The sequence below is a fragment of the Microtus pennsylvanicus genome, chromosome 18 (assembly GCF_037038515.1).
Source record: "Microtus pennsylvanicus isolate mMicPen1 chromosome 18, mMicPen1.hap1, whole genome shotgun sequence".
Classification (NCBI taxonomy): Eukaryota; Metazoa; Chordata; class Mammalia; order Rodentia; family Cricetidae; genus Microtus; species Microtus pennsylvanicus.
The window spans coordinates 30284747-30299026 of record NC_134596.1 but is presented as its reverse complement, the minus strand read 5'-3'; the positions used below and the strand labels follow the sequence as shown (position 1 = coordinate 30299026).

General features: G+C 45.6%; 1 protein-coding gene across 1 annotated transcript in view; it reads right to left on the bottom strand.

The window, feature by feature from the left end:
* The window catches only part of Sh3gl3 (SH3 domain containing GRB2 like 3, endophilin A3), a 105364-nt gene that overhangs the window by 39191 nt on the left and 51893 nt on the right, over positions 1-14280 (bottom strand). The gene's annotated exons all lie outside the window — the stretch shown is intronic.

Below are 14280 nucleotides of genomic sequence, written 5' to 3'. Positions count from 1 at the left end.
GCTGAGGAGAGTCCCATCAGCTGACCATGCCCCAATCCCGAGAACCTAAGCCCCCAAACAGTGCTGTTTTAAACCACTAAGTCTGGGGTGTTTCACAGGAGAATCCACTTGCCAGGGGTTCTCTTTTCAGACTGAGGACAGAGGTCAGACAGCCTCATCCCAACCCTTAATATGAGACATGACCCTCAGAAGACTACACGAGACTATGCTCTACAGCAACAGCAGGAAGCAAAATCACCTCGAGTACTGGTTCCTAACCCTGGAGGTAACATCAGAGTCTGTAATGGAAGTTATACAATCTCTGGCCTTTGAGCTTGTTGCCATGGGAGACTGCAAAAAGTGGCCACCCGACTTTGTAGTTCTCCCATTCTGCCTCTGTTTCCTTTGGTCAAAAGATGGAGTCTGAGCTGTGCTGTGGGCTTCAGATACTCCAGCAGCGGTTCTCAGCCTGTGGGTCATGACCCCCTAATATTACAAATCTATCCGGCATATCGGATATCTATATTACAATTCATAACTAGCAAAATTAGTTATGAACCAGCAATGAAAATGATTTTATGGTTGGGGTCACCGCATCATGAGGAGCTGTATTAAAGGGTCCCAGATCGAGAACCTCTTAAAGCAGACACTTCCAGGCATTCTCTGAGATCCACAGTGATCAAGGCCTGGGCCAGCCTGTAGGAGAATGACCACATGGGGGAGCAGAGCCATCATAGACATCACCCCTTGTTTGGGGTGAGCCTGGTATGCAGTAATAGGTGACTGGCATGCAACTAGAGAATCCCACACACAGCTTCTGATCTTATCACTTTTATTAGCACTGAGAATTAGTCCTGACCCCTCCTCAGTCAGTAGTCAGTTCTCCTTGGCTGTTACCAGTACACTGGCTCTGTCAGAAAGCATGGCGGGACATACAGAAAGGGAGAAAGGGAGTATTTCTGCTTTTTTTTTTTGGTTTTTCGAGACAGGGTTTCTCTGTAGCTTTCGAGGAACCTGTCCTGGAACTAGCTCTTGTAGACCGGGCTGTCCTCGAACTCACAGACCTCGAACTCACAGAGATCCGCCTGCCTCTGCCTCCCGAGTGCTGGGATTAAAGGCGTGCGTCACCACCGCACAGCGTATTTCTACTTTTGAGACCAGAAACGAATATGATTCCCATTCCTTTCTCATCTGGAAATAGATAATGCCTGTTTTTTTTTTCAGTCGCAGGTTAGAGCTGTAACAATTCGCTTGCTCTACCTGACTCCTCCCAGGACACTTAGCTACACACATGACCTTAGATATTTAAGACACTTGACCACTGAATGAGAACTTCTCCCACAGACTTGGGTATGTGAACACGTAGGGTCCTGTTTGGCAATGCTGTTTGGGCAATGCCTTGCTGGAGGAAGTGCATCACTGGGGTGGGCTTTGAGAGTTCATAGCCTCAAACCACCTCCAGATTGCTCTCTCTGCTCCACATTTGTGATCTCTCTTGCTCCAGCCACTGCTGCCATTCCTCCCCTGCTGCTAGGAACTTGCCAGAACCATAAGCCAAGGCAAACCTTCCTTCTATAAGTTACCTGAGTCCCAAGGTGCTCTATCCCGGGAACAGAACAGTGACAACTACAGTCACTTCATCACTGAACAGCCTTGAGCAGTCAGCACCTGCTGTGTGCTTAGCCCCCCTGGCAAATACACCCCACCCGCCACATAAACATCCTACAGCTCACCTAGCCTCACTGTAGGGAAACCCTGCCAGACTCTAAATATTGATAGTCAAGCAAACCTAAGTTGGGAAGGTCTTTAATTCCAGCATTTAAGAAGCAGGGTATTTTCTGTGAATTCCAGGCCAGCCAAGACTACATAGTGAGCCATAGGTAGATGATAGATTAGATAGATAGATAGATAGATAGATAGATAGATAGATAGATAGACAGACAGACAGACAGATAGATGCATACATACATATACTACCTGTGGAATGCAGCAAAAGTCATTTAAAGATTAAACACAGAAAAAAAGTACTTTAAATCAATGTAAGTCAACAAAACTACAGTACTGCAACCTAATGTTTCAAACTTTATCTAATGGCCCAAGCTAGGTAGTCTGCCAAAAGGTACCAATGTAGTTTGTTAGAAACACTGTGATCAAGGCATAGATAGCCACATGACACACCAAGACAGTAGACATCCATGACAGACAGATGTAGATATAGTATGTTAGAAACACCATGATCAAGGCATAAATAACCACATAACACACCAAGACACACCGAAACAGCACATGTCCATGACAGACAGATGTAGATATAGTACGTTAAAAACACCGTGGTCAAGGCATAGATAGACACATAACACACTGAGACAGCACACATCCATGGCAGACAGATGTAGAACTTGTCACTAGGAGCCAGATGGAATGAAGCAAAGGATAGAAGGAGGATCCCAGGCTATATGTCCTTCACCAGGAAGGATGTGGCATTTCTGGAGGAGGGAAGTACAGACAAAGCCATGACATTAATTTATCTAGTACGAAGGAAGAACTATTAATGTGACTATACTAAAGACTAACCCCAAAGGAGAAGGGCCAGATGGCCAGGTGGGCAGGTCACACAGGTGGGTCACAGAGATGGGTCACACGGGCAGGTCACACAGGTGGGCTGGTCACACAAGTAGGCAGGTCACACAGGTAGGCAGGTCACATAGGTGGGCAGGTCACACAGGTAAGTGGGTCACATAGGTGGGGTAGGTCACACAGGTAAGTGGGTCACATAGGTGGTTAGGTCACACAGGTAGGTTACAAAGGCAGGTCACACAGGTGGGCGGGTCACATCGGCAGACAGGTCACACAGGTAGGTAGGTCACACAGGTGGGCGAGTCACACAGGCGGGCGGGTCACACAGGCAGACAAGTCACACAGGCAGGTTACACAGGCAGGTCACAGAGGCAGGCAGGTCACACAGGCGGGTCACACAGGCAGGCAGGTCACAGAGGCAGGCAGGTCACAGAGGCGGGTCACACAGGCGGGTCACAGAGGCGGGTCACGTACCACTCCTAACCATGGGCAGTGCAGAGTTTAAGCAGGTTAAGTGCAGGAACAGATCTGAATTTCAGAATTACAGTCACGTGGATCATAGGGAAGGCCCCTGAAGAAGAATCTGACGGCAGGGCAATCCAAGAGCCGACAGATACCGACGTAGATCTGTTGAAGGGACAGTTCTGGAATTCCAGTCTCTTGTGTCCCCACCACAAATCACACATCTCACCGGGCTCACTATCGAACACTGTAACCCTGCCAACCAGACCTGCCTCAGGAGGCCCGGGGCCATCACCAGATGGAACCGTGCCCAGCTCCAACTTGGCAGCACCAGTCATATCAGAAATAGGAAAACGAAAGCTGCTTTCCAGGACCAGAACAGAGCAGTGGCGCTGGGGAAGGGATGGACCTGGGACACCAAAGCTGGGGGGGGGGCTCCGGGGTTCCTTCTATCCGCACGCATGAGGGGCTAACGCTCAATATCACCACAGCTTCGGCGCCCTCTGTGCATAATACGTTTTCAGAGAAATCTGACTTCTCCATTTCTTCCTTTTTTTAAAAAAATGATTTATTTTTATTTTGAATTGGTGGGGGGCGGGTTCTGAGTCCAGAAAAGAGCATCGGGTCCCCTGGAGCTGGAGAGCTGGCGTGGGAGCTGAGAACCGAACTCAGGTCCTCTGCAAGGGCACTGCTCACTTCTAACTACTGAACCATCTCTCCAGGCTCTGCTTCTTCATTTTCTATAAGACTAAATAGCAATAAAACCAAAATCTCAGGAATATACATACATATATATAATATCAGCCAAACTTCTATGTAGAGACTTCTGAAATTGCTCCTGCATCATTTTCCCAGTGTGTGTCTGAAACCAGAGCTCTGTGGAGAGGAGGGCAGGAGAAAAGCTCTAGGCTACATAACCTCAGACAGGAAAAACACAAAAAGATTTCTTACAAAAACACATTCAGGGGCTTTTAAACAGGCACTTCCAGACGTGCAAGGGACATGTGGGACAGACAGTGTTTGTCATCTAATGCAAAGGTTAAGCCTCCTCCTCGGTGCTCTGGAGACACCCTGGCCTCCCCCGGGTGCACACCCTCCCTACTGCCTCCCTGTCTTTACTTGGTGCCATTTAGCTGCCATGTGCTGCTTCCATCGGCTCAGAAAACATGGCAAGACTGGACGCGTCACTAGCAGGGACGATGAGCAAGAGGGGTGTACGAGCTTCTAACTGTGAACTTAAAGCTATCTGTGGAGGCGCTGGGGCAGCGGAGGCTGAGGGGCCAGGAATGGAAGGAAAGAAACAGCACAGGGGAGAGGATGGGGGGTGTTCAAGGGGGGGCCTGTGGGTGCTTCTTAGTTTGGGGGGAGGGTTCCTGTCTAGTCCCACAGGCTAGAAAGTGGGAGCAGAAAGCTCCAGCCTGGAATAAGCAGCCATCTCTCTCCCGGTGAGGTTACAGAGCACACAGTAACCAAGGAAACCGGGATCTAAGAGGCCAAAATTCCGGGAAAAGAGGAAATGCGTAAAGAAGCGACCCTGACAGGCTGTTCCCTTTTCTCTCGGTGCTTGGAGTGTGTCCTCCCTGACGCCGAGGCGAGGCTTAAAGAAAACAGTACAAGGACAGGGCTAAAGGCTAACCATCTAGGCAGAGATTTCACTACCACAGCCATGGGGAGACAAAAACCGGAGGTGAGCATTGCCCAATGAGACAGGATGGTAAAGGGGATGGGAAAAGAGGTGTCTCCTCAAAATGTATATACCAAATCACTAATGTCCAGTGTGGTCATATTAGAAGATGGGGTCATGGGGGTGAGTGGGTCAGGATGAGGTGCTAATTGTGTAAAACCTCTAGGACTGGGATCTGTATCTCCATTAGGAAACCCCAGAAAACCCTCTCCTCTCCAACCAGAGGCGCACACAGAGAGCTGGCTCTTGTGAGCCATGAGGCAGCCCCTGGCCAAACACTTCCCCTGCCTTTGCTATGAACTCCACAGTCCACAAAACTCAAACCCCAGTGTCTGTTGAAATCGCCCATTGTGTGGTAATTTTTCTGCGGCAGCCCAGGTACACTAAAACAATATCTAAACGGGTAAAAAGGCATATGACAATATTCCACCTTTGCCATTATGGTGGCAATGCAAATCACACTGTGATGAGATGCCACTAAATCGCTATCAGGATGGCTAAAATCCCTTAAAAAAGACATGAATATCAGTACAAGTGTTTCCTGCGATTAACGGAGCAACTAGAACGCTCACGCATCACCAGCAGGATTACACACTGCCTGAACAGCTTTGGAAACAGTTTGGAAGCATCTACCGGAGATGTGTATATAAATCCACAGATCGCTACACCCTGTGACTCAGCAGCTCCCCACTTAGGAACTCACAACAGAAACTCCCATACAATCAGCAGTGTTTAAAATACTTAGCTCAGAAAAAAGGCCAATGTGGACACGCGAAAAGACAGTTGCTGTGTCTGCAATATGACACAACACACGTGTTTGTGGACACAAGATCTCAGGCCACGAGTCAACTGCAAGCAAATGTCTGCTCAAGGGTGTGCACTGTGTTGTCTAGCTTTCATGGGGACTTGACACGAACTAGGGTCGTGTGGGAAGAAGGAATCTTAATAGGGAAAATGCCTCCATTGGCCTGTAGGCAAGACTGCATGCAGTTCCTTTTCTTAGCTGACTGGATGTCAGAAGGACCAGCTCACTGTGGTGGAGCCACCTCTGGACTGCTGGGTTCTATAAGAATAGAGGCTGAGCAAGCCATGAGGAGCAAGCCAGTAAGCAGCACCCCTCCATGGTCTCTGCACCAGCTCCTGCCTCCAGGTTCCTCCTTTGTTTGAGGCCCTGTCCTGACTTCTCTGGGGGTAGGACTGTGATATGTGGAATTGAAGCTAAAAACCCTTTCCTTCCAAATTGTTTTTGGCTGTTTTCTCACAGCAACAGAAGCCCTAACTAAGACAGAAATATGAGCTGAGTCATAAGGCATCACTTTAACAGATACAATCGTGTGTTATTGGAAGGACTGTGGTAGCCTTTTAGCTTTGGGCTAGAAGGCTGTTGGGAGCTTAGAGCCCAGTGTACTGTTCTATGTGGCAGGTGAGAAGAGGAAAAAAGCTGAGAGAAAAGCAGATGGTGGCGGCCTGGATTGTGATGTTTCAGATACAAGTTTGAGCCAGGTGGTGGTGGCGCACGCCTTTAATCCCAGTACTCAGGAGGCAGAGGCAGGTGTATCTCTGTGAGTTCGAGGCCAGCCTGGTCTAGAAAGCAAGTTCCAGGACAGCCAGGACTAGACAGAGAAACCTTGTCTTGAAAAATAAAACAAAACATATAAAAAATAAGAAGTCCCTTAAATACTTTATCAGGGCCATTTAATATTTTGAATTAGAAATCCGTGGTGTCTGATTGATCCCCTGGAGGTGAAAAGTCAGCTGTGATTAACTAGAGCCCAGAACCACTAAAATAAAACTTGTTTTTCTGAGACACCTGATACCGTCAGCTGGGACGGAAGACTCAGTTTTGTTTAAGAGACAGCCAGCGTCAATGAGTCAAAATTCTCTGAGATGTAGGCCTGGCAAGGGCAGCGAGTGGGTCCCAGGCATCAAGCACAGGTTTCTAACACTGTTGAGTTTTGGTTCTCATTTGATTTGATGTGACCATGACCTCGTTCTTCCCCTTTGGAGCAAGATAATGTGTTACGTTTATTTATTTTACAGGAGCCCACAGTTAAGAGACTTCAGAATTTTACAGAGATTTTGGATATTTATTAGAAAAATGAAAAACACTTTGGGTGTTTCAAAGAGACTTTAAAGACTTTGGAATGTTTATTTTTATTGATGTGGATGTATTTTTTCATATTTTATTTGCCAGCTATAATCTGTTTTTGTCATTACTCCAGTGTTGGTTTTTATGTGATTTAGATACTCCTCCATTAATATTTGACCAATATTTAACTTTCTGACACTGAAGTGCCACATTCATCTTTTTATCAATTATTTCATTGTTTTCATTGTGCTATGCATTTTTCTCTGCTCACATCCCTTCCTCCCTTCTCCCCTCTACCGTGACTCCCACGCTCCCAATTTACTCAGGAGATCTTGTCTTTTTCTACTTCCTATGTAGATTAGATCCATGTATGTCTCTCTAAGGTCCTCTTTGTTGTCTAGGTTCTCTGGGGTTGTGGACTGCAGGCTGGTTTTTCTTTGCTTTATGTCTAAAAGCTACTTATGAGTGATTATATATTATATTTGTCTTTCTGGGCCTGGGTTACTTCACTCAATATGTTTTTTTTCTAGATTCATTCACTTGCCTGCAAATTTCAAGATGTCATTATTTTTTTACCACTGGGTAATACTCCATTGTGTAAATGTACCACATTTTCCTTATCATTCTTTGATTGAGGGAAATCTAGAATGTTTCCAGGTTCTGGTTATTATGAATAATTTTGCTATGAATATATTTGTTCACATGTCCTTGTGGCATGACTGAGCATCTTTTGGGTATATACCGAAAAGTGGTATTACTGGGTTTTGAGGTAGATTGTTCCTAATTTTCTGAGAAGTCACCATACTGATTTCCAAAGTAGCTGTACCAGCTTGCACTCCCACCAGCAATACAAAAGTGTTCCCTTCACCCCACATCCTCTCCAGCCTAAGTTGTCATCAGTGTTTTTTATCTTGGCCATTCTGATAGGTCTAAGATGGAATCTGAGTTGTTTTGAGTTGCATTTCTCTGACAGCTAAGGATGTTGAACATTTCCTTAAGTTCTTTCAGACATTTGAGATTCCTCTGTTGAGAGTTCTCTGTTTAGGTCTGTACCCCCACTTTAATTGGATTGCTTGTTCTTTTAATATCAAGTTTCTTGAGTTCTTTGTATATTTTGGAGATCAGACCTCTGACCACATGGATCTGATGTGGGGTTGATGAAAATCTTTTCCCATTCTGTAGGCTGCCGTTTTGTCTTGTTGACCGTATCCTTTGATTTACAGAAGCTTCTCGGTTTCAGGAGGTTCCATTTATCAATTGTTTTTCTCAGTGTCTGTGCTACTGGGTTTATATTTAGGAAGTGGTCTCCTGTGCCAATGCATTCAAGTGTACCTCCCACTTTCTCTTCCATGAGGTTCAGTGTATTGGTTTTATGTTGAGGTCCTTGATCCATTTGGACCTGAGTTTTGTACATGGCGATAGATACGGATCTATTTGCATTCTTCTACATGTTGATATCCAGTTATGCCAGCACCATTTGTTGACTATATTTCCTTTTTACCATTTTATATTTTTTGCTTCTTTGTCAAAAATCAGGTGTTCATAGGTGTGTGGAATGATATCTGAGTCTTCTATTTGGTTCCATTGGTCCTCCTGTCTGTTCTTACGCCAATACCAAGGCTGTTTTCATTACTGTAACTCTATAGTAGAATTTGAAGTCAGGGATGGTGATGTCTCCAGAAGTTCCTTTATTGTACAGGATTGCTTTGGCTATCCTGATTTTTTTTTTCCATATGAAGCTGAGTATTGTTCTTTCGAGGTCTGTGAAGAATTTTGCTGAAATTTTGATGTACATTACATTGAATCTATAGATTACTTTTGGCAAAATTGCCATTTTTACTATGTTAATTCTGTCTACCCAAGAGCCTGGGAGATCTTTCCACTTTCTGGTGTCTTCTTCCATTTCTTTCTTCAAATATTTAAAGTTCTTGTCATACAGGTTTTTCACTTGTTTGGTTAGAGTTACTCCAAGATGTTTTATGTTATTTGTGGCTATTCTGAAGGGTGATGTTTCTCTGATTTCTTCCCCAGCCCTTTTATCATCTGTGTATAGGAGGGCTACTGAGTTTTTTGAGTCAATCGTGTATCCTGCTACATTACTGAAAGTGTTTATGAGTTGTAGAAGTTTCTTGGTAGAATTTTTGGGGTCACTTATTTTAACTATCATGTCATCAGCAAATAGTGACAGTTTGACTTCTTTTCTGATTTGTATCCCTTTGATCTCCTTTTTATTTTTATGTCTTATTGCCCTAGCTAGGACCTCAAGAACTATATTGAACAGATATGGAGAGAGTGGACAACCTTGTCTTGTTCCTGATTTCAGTGGGATCACTGGGAATTTCTCTCCATTTAGTTTTATGTTGGCTGTTGGCTGGCTGTATGTTGCCTTTATTATGTTTAGGTATGTTCCTTATATCCCTACTCTCTCCGAGACCTTTATCATGAAGGGGTGTTGGAGTTTGTCGAAGGATTTTTTGGCATCTCATGAGACGATCACGTGGTTTCTCTTTCAGTCTGTTTGCATGGTGCATTACCATGGATTTTCATTTGGATTTTTAAAGATGACAGTGATTTTAAAACTTGGACTATTTATGCTGTGATACTGATATTAATAAAAGATTGAGGGGATAAGCAAGAAAAGGGAGATGTGTCTTAACAAACAATAGGCTTGAGTGCTGAGTGGACAAGGGGTCAGTTTTCCTAGCTCGTTTTTATGTCAACTGGACATAAGAGTGGGCTGTGTGGGAAAAAGGGATCTCAAGCAAGAGAATGCCTCTACAGGACCGGGCCTGAAGGCAAGCCTGCAAGGCTTTCTCTTGAATGATGACTGGTACTGGAGGGTCCCCAGGATGCTTCAGGTTAGGGTGTTTCATCAGCGCAACAGCGACTCCAAGATGGTGACTCTTACGCTCTGCGAGTCTCATAATAAAAGATCCAAAATTAAAGGAGAACAAGCCACGTTATTTTAGTCACGTAAGTCAAAAGTTGAATATATTAAATTGATAGGACTGGAGGGAGAGTTCAGAGGTTAAGAGCTCTTGTTGCTCTTACAGAGGACCCGGGTTTGATCATTTGTAATTCTAGTTCCACGAATCTAACACCACTTCTAGTCTCTGAGGGCACCAAGCTTGGACACAGCACACGTACATATATGCCGGCAAAACATTCAAAACACAAACTCTTTTTTAATAGAAAATACTAGAACTTAGTGGTAGAAATCAGTGTCATTAAGTTATGGCATTAAGGAAGCCATCTTGGTGTATGTGGGTGTGGTGTTTGTATATAGGTGCTCACGCGTGTGACAGTCAGAGGCCAGTGATGAGTGTCTTGGTCACTTTCCCCAGAAATGTTTCGGACAAGCCTCTCCCTGAATCTGGAGTCCACTGACTTAGCCACCGCAGCGGCTCGCAAACCCACCACCTGTTTTCCCCTTCCCAGTTCTGAGATTACAGGCATGTGCCACCATGTGAGCTTCTGTGTGGGTGCTGGGGATCCGAACTCGGGTCTTCCTGCCTGCGTGGCAAGCACTCTGCCAACCACATCATGTCCCTAGCCCCTAGTACCTGTACCTTGAACTGATTACAGGAACACATTACCCATTAAAATACACCAAGATGTAGATTTATAGATATCACTCCCTTCCTGTGTCTGTGAATGGCTTGCACTCAATGTTACATTTACATACATTGTATTCATTCTGATTTATTTGTCTAGAACAGCAACATCAACCTGTGGGATGAGACCTCCACAAGGGTCACATATTAGGGATCCTGCATATCGGACATTTACATTACGATTCATAACAGTGGCAAAATTACAGCTATGAAGCAGCAATGGAAGGATCTGATGGTCGGGGGTTGCCACAACAAGAGGAGCTGTATTAAAGGCTCACAGCATTAAGAAGGTGGGGAACACCGGCCTAGAAGGAAACAAGGCAAGCAATGCTGGTCTGCGTCATCCTCCTGTCTCAACAGCAGAAACGAGACCCCTGCCTGGCAATACAGTCCGGGTTGTCTCTGATGGGTAGACTCGCACGAGCACAGTAAGGGGTTTCATCTTTACTGCAGGAGCCGATGTGCTGTGCTGTGTACCCTGAGCCCCAACAGTTACTGCGAACTTAGTCGCCATCGCAGCAGGACGAGAGAAAATCAGCAGCCCTGCCGTGAGTAGACATAAACACTGCAAAATTGAGCCAAGATGGCAGACAGCTTGCTTAGTCTCAGCTCGACCAGGTGTCTTTAAGTAAGTGTGTAAATATGTAGAGAGGCAGAGGACACACCCATAACAGGGCTGGAAAGCCAGGAAAGGTGCCAGCCACAGTCCATGAACGCTGTGAGGATTCCTCGAGGATGGAGAGCAGATGGGATCAGAGCAGAGCGAGAGGAAAATTATCACCAATATACGTGGGGGGGGGGGGGGGGCTGGAGGAGGGAGGACAGAAAACAGCTCCCGAGATCAAAGAGAATACGGGGAAATTCCAGGCCTGAATTATGTAAACATCAAAAGAACAGGATTGATCCCTGAAGCACAATGTGGGGATCATTTAAAAAACTGTGTGGTGGCTTAAGGAGACAGCTCAGTGTTTAAAACGCTCACAGCAGGAGCCTGACAACCTAGGCTCAGATCCCCAGAAATCATGAAGAAGCCAGCGACAGCCTATAATCCCAGCACAGCCCCACCAGGAGAGGAGAGGCAGAGAGAAGGGCTGGAAGCTCTCCCTCAGGGTAGCCAGGCTGCAGACACAAGAAATACCTGTCTCAAAGTGGAAGGTGAGGCTCAACACTGAGCTTGTCCTCTGACCTCTGCATGCATGTCATGGCACATGCAGACCAGAGCTCATGTGATCACACACACTCATAAGTAAATAATAAATAAACCTACAATCCCCTCCCACTCTGTGGCCACATCTCTTCCACAGCCAAAGGCAAATTCTGTAGTTAGGGTATCTGGGTTCTAATCCCCGCTTCACTGGTAAAGGAACTGACTCTGGGGAAATTACCAAAGCCGGAGCGCTCTGCACCTTCAGCTTGTGATGTGCACACTGGGGGTGATCATAGTTGCTGCTTCATGAGGCTTAACGTTTGGGAAACGCTTAGAGCAACATCTCCTACTAAACTTCACTAAAGAGCAGACATTAACAGACCTGCTACGCAACAGACACGCTGGGTGCTTGTGTATGCCTGGAGCCTGCGCTCTTACTTGGGTGAATGCCCCTGATGCTGAGTGGGCTCGAGAGCAATGTCAGGACCAGAGAGAAGCCATAGGTCTTTCCAAACATTGCTACAGACAGGAATTAAAATATGAAAGCAGCCCGCCCAAGAGCAAAGCCCTGCATTCCCAAGGCAAAACCTACCCCAGCCACTCCCACGGCTCAGCCTAGCCCTCCAGCCTAATGGCAACCTGGAATCACAGAAATCAGAGGAAAACCAGACGTGAGGAAAACATGTCTACAAGGAAGCTAAGGATGAAGCAAAAGAAACAGCTGACCAGGGCATGGGGGCTGAGGCTTTTTCATTAATATTCGTTCGCAAGTTCAGACAGAATACTCAGGAAACAAGAAAAGGCTACCGTGAAAAGGGAACCATCAGAAGAGCGAACTAAAAATGATTTAAGCTGGGCTGGAGAGATGGCTCAGAGGTTAAGAGCATTGCCTGCTCTTCCAAAGGTCCTGAGTTCAATACCCAGCAACCATGTGGTGGTTCACAACCATCTGTAATGAGGTCTGGTGCCCTCTTCTGGCCTTCAGGCATAAGGCAGAAAGAATATTGTATACATAATAAATAAATAAGTAAATATTTTTTTAAATGATTGAAGCTGAGATCGGAAATGCTCCCTAGGAAGACAGATGAAAGAGATGAGAAGCAGGGAGAGGTCTGGCTTCAGCCCCTCTTAGCTGAGGCTGCTCTGGACCGCCCAGCCCCTGAAGATCTTGCCTACGATACCAAGAAAAGCTGTTCTCGGGCCTGGCACGGGCTTGTTGCAGGAACGGATTCTGAGTCTGTGTGGAAGTCAGATGACAATTTTGGGGGTCGGTTCTCTCCTTCCAGTGGGTTCCAGGGGTGGCACTTGCGTTGTCATAATTGGGCAGCAAGGGTTTTTACCTGCTGAATCAACATCATGGCCCCAAGAACCTTCATTTTATATAAAAATACATATAGCCAGTCCTGGACCTGAGACAGCTCTTTCAGCATAGATGGTACTTTATGGATTTGAGATAATACTGAAAACTACAAAATGTAAAACATTGATATGGACTTAGCTAGAGGCTTAGGCAAACCTTTCTTCACTCCTGATGTAATTAATGCCATGGGCAACTCTTCTATCTTTGTTTCTCTTTTGATTTGGGGGTATTATTTGTTTTGCTTTGTTTTATAAAACAGAATCTTGCTATGAGACCTGGCTAGCCTGGAACTCAACACCAGGCGGATCTTTAACCCATGACTCTCCTGCCTCCGTTTCCTTACTGCTGGGATGAAAAAACGAGCCACCATGCTTTTACTTTGTATCTACATCTACGGAGAGGAATGTAGCTGTTTTGTACTATGAAAATAAGTTAGACATAGTGGTCTGAAAGCTTTCCAGAGGAAGGCAGTTATATGTCAGTACCTGGTTCACAATAATAAAACCAAACAATAAAATAATAACAGAAATTAAAACTATTAATCTCCTCTGTACACCAAGCTAAGAGTGTTTGATTATGGCTTCTCCTCTGTATTCTGGAGACCTTGAGAGTTCTACTGCTTCCTGGCATTTAATATTGCTCAGAACAAGTATGGGGGGGTGTGTAATCAGCTATCTTCCAGAGTCTTTTATTTTTATTACTTGGAGCTAGTGTTTAATTTATTTTTCTTAGACCAAAAATTAATTTCTTTCTGAAGTCCAGTGGATTTTATTTCCCCATTCATTTTGCTTGGCCTAACCCCCTGAGCGTCAGAAGCAGGCCAGTAGATTGGCAGAGTATTAAAAATCTAAGGGACTAGTTTAAAAATCTCCATTTACAGACAGAGACAAAAGTACAATGAGCCCGAAGCTCAGACCAGCTGGAGGAAGAGAGGGAGGGAGGAAGTCCTCATGCCCTCAACACCAAGCAAGATGCGAGTAAATCCTGGAACCAGGAGCGGGTCTCAAGGTGTTAAGATGCTATCCATCCCAAAGAGCCTCCAAAAGGTCAGCTCCACCCGAACACTTGAAAGGCATCCTGAACAGTCGCCAGAGGCTCAGCAAGGAAAAGGGAAGGAGTTGGCTCTGCACACCTGCCAGCACCGTGCAGCTCAAAGAATCTGGCACAGGCATCAAACAAGTAGAGACTTCCTGCCCACTCTCTCCCCCACCCCACCACCGCCACCTCCCTACACACCCAGAGGGCAGGAAGTAGGAGAACCTCAGGAGGACCAGCCCTCCCCATGGCAACAGGCTGCCTGAGGTCAGCCCCAGCTGAGGAAGGCGGATGGACTTCAAGCAGGTGCTCACATTGTAATATTGTATGAAA